Source organism: Odontomachus brunneus, unplaced genomic scaffold (genome assembly GCF_010583005.1).
Source record: "Odontomachus brunneus isolate Ranch 3 - 2012 unplaced genomic scaffold, Obru_v1 Obru_scaffold_265, whole genome shotgun sequence".
Classification (NCBI taxonomy): Eukaryota; Metazoa; Arthropoda; class Insecta; order Hymenoptera; family Formicidae; genus Odontomachus; species Odontomachus brunneus.
In genome coordinates, this window is record NW_022639715.1 from 140,390 (window position 1) to 148,044 (window position 7,655).

The 7,655-nt window shown below is 36.0% G+C and overlaps 1 protein-coding gene and 1 non-coding gene across 8 annotated transcripts in view; both read left to right on the top strand.

The window, feature by feature from the left end:
* Positions 1 to 7,655, top strand: part of LOC116853001 — a 201,865-nt gene that overhangs the window by 55,540 nt on the left and 138,670 nt on the right. The window lies entirely within an intron of this gene.
* Trnas-gga lies at positions 129 to 202 on the top strand. Its single transcript has one exon. It is a non-coding gene; the product is annotated as a tRNA-Ser (tRNA).

Genomic DNA, 7,655 nt, shown 5'->3' on the forward strand with positions numbered 1-7,655 from the left:
GGCAGGAAGAATATACTATCTCTCTCTTGTATAATGACATCTCTTACGAGATCGACTCTTTCTTTCTTTCTCTCTCAACTTACATCTTAGAGAATTTATAAACATTATGTTGCGAGATTACTGTCGAAGCCTCGGTGGCCGAATGGAAAGGCGTCCCGCCCGGAAAGTGGGGAGGTTCCAGGTTCGAGTCCTGGCGGAGGCAGTTTTTTCGCAACATATATAATGAATCTATTTAAGTCATCGGTTTAATGGGGTTTGGGAATTTAAAAATATATATATAAAAATTGGAACTCAAGGATCGGTCTATGTATGGAAAGTTGATTCGCCGCATACGATAATCGAAGAAAATTTCGATACGTGCTGGACATTTTTATCCTCTCACTATCATATTAATATTAAAAAGTAGTATTACTATTTAATATCACTAAGACATCCGTTCTTGCTCCTTATATGCTTTTTTCAAATCTTACTGTTAGTTAATCTATTCAAAGGAGCTTTCAATAATTTCGATAAATAGTTTCTTTTATTTAAATTTCATACTTTGTTTTTGGCCACAATTTCGAGTCGTCAGGCTCACTGTGCGACGTCATAATAAAATATGAAAATAACGTCATAAAAAGAGATAAAAGTGACGTGTCGGAATATTCTTATTCGGTTCAATTTTCTAACAGAAACTATTCGTAAATGTCACAGCGTTTGCTGATTTCACTTGAAAATTTTAGATTACTTGATTCCAATGGTACATCATATTTAAAAATTCTTACTGGCACTGCATAGTGGGCCAGATAACTCGAAATCGTGATCAAAAACCAAGTATAAAATTTAAATAAAAGAAACTGTTTATCGTTTTAGACACTTCAGAGTATTTAAAAACCGATTCTTACGTACATTCATTAATTAAAATTATTGTACGGTGTTTTGAACTTAGAAAACTACTCAAAATCAGTAAGAGGAAGTATAATGCATTAACTAATGTATTTTGGAATAATTTCATAATATACAGTTTTTGTTGATATTTTTGCATTAATAAATGTTGAAACATCACTAAATAAATGAAATATGTAAATAATATGCTATAAATGCTGAAATATGCTATAATATATATATATTTCATATAACTGGTATAATTTATTTACATATAAATTGATATGTAAATATTAATTTTGCATGTGTTATCGATTCTCTCCACACCTAAACTTCACACCGAAATGAGAAAAATGAGGTACCATTTTATTGATTAGAATGTATACTTTAAACTTGACTTGCTCACTTCTGCTCGTTTTCATCTTTTCCAAAAATATCGTCCTTAAAGCGCATCCTTGCGCACTTCGTCACTTCTACTTGCATTAAGATATTCACTGCACTCACTCACTCAAGAACATATATGGAGGGAATTAGAAAATTTTAACCATTATTGTTAAAGATTCACTTTTGAACGCAAGGCGACCCAGCATCATTGCGACCTCATTGTTACCTTATTTTTATCATTTTAGTGTGAAGTTTAGGCGCGGAGAGAATCGATAACGCACGTACATGAAATATATCAATTTATGAGTGAATAAATTATATCAGATATATTAAATCTACATATTTCTTTGTAGCTAATTCATTTATTTAATGATGTTTTAACATTTATTAACCACTTCGCTAGCATTGACGCATTTTTGCGTCAAATAAAGGATGTACCAAAAATGATATTAACACATTAATGCGCATATCATTTTATTTTTTTCCCGTTAGCAAGATTTCCATTAAAGTCAGTATCCAGGGTTTTTTTGGGTCGCTGATTTCGAATGTGAACTAGAAATTTGAAAATTTAAAATGGCGGATTCAATATGGTGAATCAAAAAGTACGAAAAGTGACTTGATTTTAATATAACCTAGTATTCGGGAATTTTTGGGGTTGCTGCTCTTGAACCTAGGTAGCGATCATGTAACTTTTCCCCTAGGACGGAAACGTGAAAAGTGAAAAGTTTCACGTGAACTCGTGAACACTAACTCGGCGAAGCGTAGAAACGTGAAACTTTTCACGTGAACTTATTAGCCATGAAATGTGCTGGCGGAAAAGTGAAAATCTAGTGACATGATAAATACGGAATATATTATGCTACTGCTGTAATGAGATACAGGAAACATAACAGTCTTGAGGTTATAGCGATGTTTTTAAGGTTATATGTTCTACAGTCGATGGATATAGCTGATTTGACCAATGTTGAAATCATATAGGAACATCATGTTTAGTGATTTATGCTTTTCACGCATAGTTATTTGATTGCGTGAACAATGAAAAAGTTCATGTGAAATCGATAGAGCGAAAAGTGAAAAGTTCCACTCGAAGTTACGTGATCGCTGCCCTGAGATTAAATTTGTCAAATTCAAGATGGCGGACCAAATGGAAAAGTGACTTGTTTTGGATGAAACTCGGTACTCGGAGGTTTTTGAGGTCACTGATTTGGAATCTTAACTCAAAATTTCGAAATTCATGATGGCGGATTCACTATGGCCGACTAAAATGCGAAAAGTGACTTGATTTGGATGAAACTCGGTATTCGAAAGTTTTTAAGGCCATTGATTTCGTATCTGAGATTAGTTTGTCAATTTGAACTTTCAAATTTTGATCTAAAATTCGTATTCAGCGACTCAAAAAGTAGTATTTTTTATAAAAATTAAACAACATTTTGATGTTATTATTTTTGGGTTAGTTGATACTGATTTTCTCTGCCGGTTAAGTGGTTAATGGAAAAATACCAACAAAAATTGTATATTAAAATTGTTTCTCAAATACTTTATTTTAAATGCAACTATTTGAAATATACTTGGAACTGTCTATATGCAGTGCTGCGTACGAAACAAAGTCCACCGCATTCCTTATGACGCTCGGGTTGTTTTAGGCTTTTATGCGACATATTCTCTTTAAGAAGGTAAAGATTACAAGAAGTCCTGCCAATATCATAGAAAAAGTAATGAAATAATGTTGAAAATTTGTTCCATAGATCAATAGATTCTATAGATCCCATTGTATGTACGATGAGTACAAAGCCTCTAAAAGTCATCTTTCCTCGAGAATTATCCTCATCCCGGTCTAGATGAGGATCTCCGATAACTATGAATTTCTAAATTTAGATATCATATTCGTAATTAGCGACCTCAAAAACTCCCGAGTAAGCATTTGTAACCGAATCTGTCGACGTATCTCACTTTTCGCAGCCATATTGAATCTATCATTTTGAATTTTGTAATTTGGGTCACAAATTCGTAATCAGCGATCCCAAGAACCCCACGGAAATCCCCGTGTCAAACTTTACAGTCCAATCATTTGATGTTTCAGACGATGTTTGGCCATGTTTGGCCACGTTCAGACGATGTTTGGCCGATGTTTCGGCCTGGCTCATTGTGCGTTGGTCCATTGTGTATATTCTAGAAAACGTAAATCTTGTCTGAAACAAACGATTCAAAATTTTTTATTAATTTTATATAATTACCTTCTAAGTGAATCTAAAATACCGAAAAAATAACAAAAATTGAGGAATTGACATGATTCTAAAAAAAAATTTCATTTTTCATGAAAAAATTGTGCCTTTTTAGTGCAAAAAAACTAGTCTAATTTAATCCTTTTTACTACGTTTTAGGTTCACGAGGTAAAGAAACAGATAACGAACAAAATGAGCTAAGGTAGGATTCGATCGGTTAATTTAATTTTTTCTTTATCGTGTACACAAATTTGAAAAACACGGTTTTGAAAAAAACGCGTTTAAAGATTTTACAACCGAAAAGTATAATTTTTTGATAACTTACAGCAGTCGTAGGTTAATCAGCGACTTCTGCTTCATACAGGAGCCCTTCCTCATACAATTCATTTTGTATCATTTGACTAGCCCTACGAGCTGTCCGACCATTTTTTGTAGTACTTAGACTTCGACACCGCTGTCTCGTAAGCCATTCCTCGTTGTAGTGCCCACTGAATTTTTTGTTTGTAGGCCGATCTAAATTTCCAACAGATTCATTATCTTTAAGATGCTACTGTATCTTTCGTTGAAAACGTGATGTAGCGATAAATGAAGCAATTTTTATAATTTTTATGCCCGCGTTGAGATATTTAGGAGCAAGGCGCTAAACTATAGAATTGAAACTTTCGTTGGAATTCTGAGGGTCGGTTTATCCAACCTCTTGCTAAGCTAACTAACAGTTAAATCTTATGTCTGTTTCTATCTAATTTAAAGGAGAAACAAAGACAGACGTATGAGTTAACTGTTAGTTAGCTTAGCAAGAGGTTGGAAAAACCGGCCTTGAGTGTGTCCGCCTAAACATCTTATGAGAAGATTATCTTTTGATAAGTCTTCATATTGTTATGTAGGACAAAACATGATGAAACGCTAAAAGACGTTGCAGCCGAAATGCACGTGTTGCATAAACGAACACTGCGAAATACGGCAAGTAAATCAAAAGTGCACGCGCTGCAGAAACATCACGTTACACTTTTGAACTGTTGGGTAATTAGGTCGGTAACCTAATTCCCTAATTTCACGAATGATATATAAAGAGTTGGACCACCTACTCGAGAGAGAGAGAGAGTAGAGAGAAAAGTACTGTCCAGTCTAGAGGCGCACGTTACATGTCTCAGGTGAGAGACAACTGACTCGAGAGTAATACGAGTATCCTGCATTACAATAACGCGATACATTAATCTAATCGGTTTAGGATAAGCTAAAAAGTATATATGTGAAGTGCAATAAGAGCGTGATCAGGAATTGTAAGAAGACAAGTTCTATTACATTGAATAATACATTTTATTAAGAAACTCTTCAAGACTACTAGATTCCCTTATTATCCTATACGTTTGCACGTCTGCACCCCAATTACCGGTTGTGCTTATCGTAACCGAGGGCACAACAAAATTGGTGGCAGCGGTGGGATCCCGCGGTGTCCAAGTCTGCAACAAAAAGGAATAAGGGACAGGTCAAGTTGAAAGACTCAAAAATATTGGGAATCAAAATTAAACTATGAGGGACGAGACACGAGAAAATACCTCGACGACTCAATAGAAGCAAAATCAAGGAAATCTGAGGAACCGGAACAGACAACGCCACGGCAGAATCGAGGACGATCGTCGGAGATACGATCACCAAAACGCCTGCTGTCAGCGACACCGGAGCCTACAGTACGTCAGCATACCGAGCTAACCCGCCCCAAGCATCATACGTCGGAGTAACGTACAGGGAGCAGAGGCAGCCCCAGCTGATTCAACCTTGACACCGAGCAACAGCGGATCGTGTACCAGAAACACCGCCAACACAGCGAAAGAAAAAGTATACAACATGTGAATCACGGCGATAATGTAAGTCCAAAACAAACATTGTAATCTATACGTATATTGAATGTCAGAAGGAAGCAATATACCCCGCGAACCGATAAGAAACCGTACCTGGTTGCATAGTGAGCCTGCAACCAGAACCTTAGGACGACTCGCCGAATTAGATAACTTTGAAATTCTTCGCTTAATAGACAACACAAGACAACTAATCGACCAAAGCGTGCGCCGTACTTTGAATTTTAATAACGACAGCTCTCACACGATTGACTCTCCCGCGCATGTAACAATAGAGCGCGAATTTCCATTCAGGGAATTAGATACTAGTATAATACCACCAGCACAATCTAACGTAAATACCCGGATTAGAAGGCGAATACGGTTACCTTCAACAAGTTCTGTTAGTGATATATCTGTACAAAATGAATTCTCACTCACCTCTTACGACAGCTCAGTATTTGAACGATCGGATAACGAAGACGAAGCAAATATGAACAATTCACCTCATAGGGAAACACGTACGGTAGGAAATAACGAAATCGACCGAGAAATAGAAAGGCTGCAAGCTGAATATGAAACAGGAAATCCGCGAGTAGAAGTAAATCCTTTGGGAAGTCAAAATTTTAACATGCGAATCGCACTGAAACGGACGAAATCACACAACAAAATAGAGAAGAGATTTTGCTAGGTATAATAAATCAAATGAAACATCAAATGTGTCACTTAACTGAACAAGTGAGTGCCCTAACCGCGGACAGACAACATCCTATAAGATTAGACAATATGAACGTAACATACGGACGAACCATGTACGATGTAAGAAATAGACAATCTCGAGCAAGTAGTTATATGCAGTTATCCGAAGCACGGAAAATAATTCCAGAATTTGATGGTACTTCAAGAACGATTGCAAGAATTCCTCAACGCAAGTGCATATGTAATAAATAATATAAATCCTGTAGAAAAACCTATGTTATTAGAAGCGATTTTATGTACTAAATTAAAAAGCAAAGCAATGATAGATTTCGACACTAGAGATATTCAAAATTTTGAACAATTAAAAAATGAATTAGAAACATGTTACTCGGTACGAAAAAGCATAACTTGTTTACAATTAGAATTTAATTCAATAAAACAGAAACCCGGAGAAAGTGCTCAAACTTATGGATTATGTGTAGACAAATTAGCAATGCAGCTATACCAATCACTAATAAGTGATCGAAGACACACGAGTGAGCAAAAACGTACTATACTAGATACTGTACAACTGCAAGCTCTACAAAATTATCAAATAGGATTACGCGATAAACTCAGAACAATAATACGATCGCGAAATTATAACTCATTGCATGAGGCAATAGCAGCAGCAAGCTCAGAAGAAAAAGTACAAGGGCCTAGTGGAAAATCCTTCGTAAAAATTAAACCTCCTATATACACTCGCAATGAAAAAACTTTGCAATGCTACAAATGTGGTAAATTAGGGCATAACGGACAGGAATGTAGAACAAGTCGCTATGCAAATCGATATGTGTTACCGAAACCAATCGAAAATACGCGCATAAACTCAGTACAAAAACATTGCGTTTACTGTAAAAAGAACGCGATGAATGCTGGAATCTGCACGGTAAGCCAAGCGGGAAACCCGAACCCGTGAGTAATCAGCGAAGACTACCACGGACAGTGACGGCCATTCCGTCAAATACGGAAAGATTATCGACTCCCAGAATAGGGAATAGAAATGAACAAGAAAACAAAAATAAAAAACAAACTAAAGTACAAGACTACCATGTCAATCAAGTAAGAAAAAAAAATACATTAAATAATAGTCTATTCGATCTAGTAATTCTACCAATAAAAGAAGCGAAACGAGGGAAAATTCCGTTTCTGGTAGATACAGGATCAGCCATTAGTCTAGTAAAGATAAAGACATTGAAAAATGATACACCGATGATTGGAGAAAAACTCACTCTAACAGGAATCACGGGACATCAAGCCCATACATTGGGAAAAATAAAAGCTACAATAGACTTAGGAAAGCAACCAAGAAAAATGGAACTTTACGTAATAAGGGATGATTTCCCCATAGATTATGAAGGAATACTAGGGATCGATTTCCTACAAACATATCATGCCAAGTTCGATTATAAGGAAAGAACTATGAGAGTTTCCGGACAAAACTTGCTATTAGTACCATTTCAAACATATAGCCTTGCCGTGCGTAGCGAGAATATAATACAGGCTACAGTAAGCTCTAATAAAGAAGGAATTATTTTGGCAGAGGAGATTTTGCCAGGAAATTTTATGGGAAATTGCTTGATAAAAGCAAGCAATCATACGTGCCCTGTAA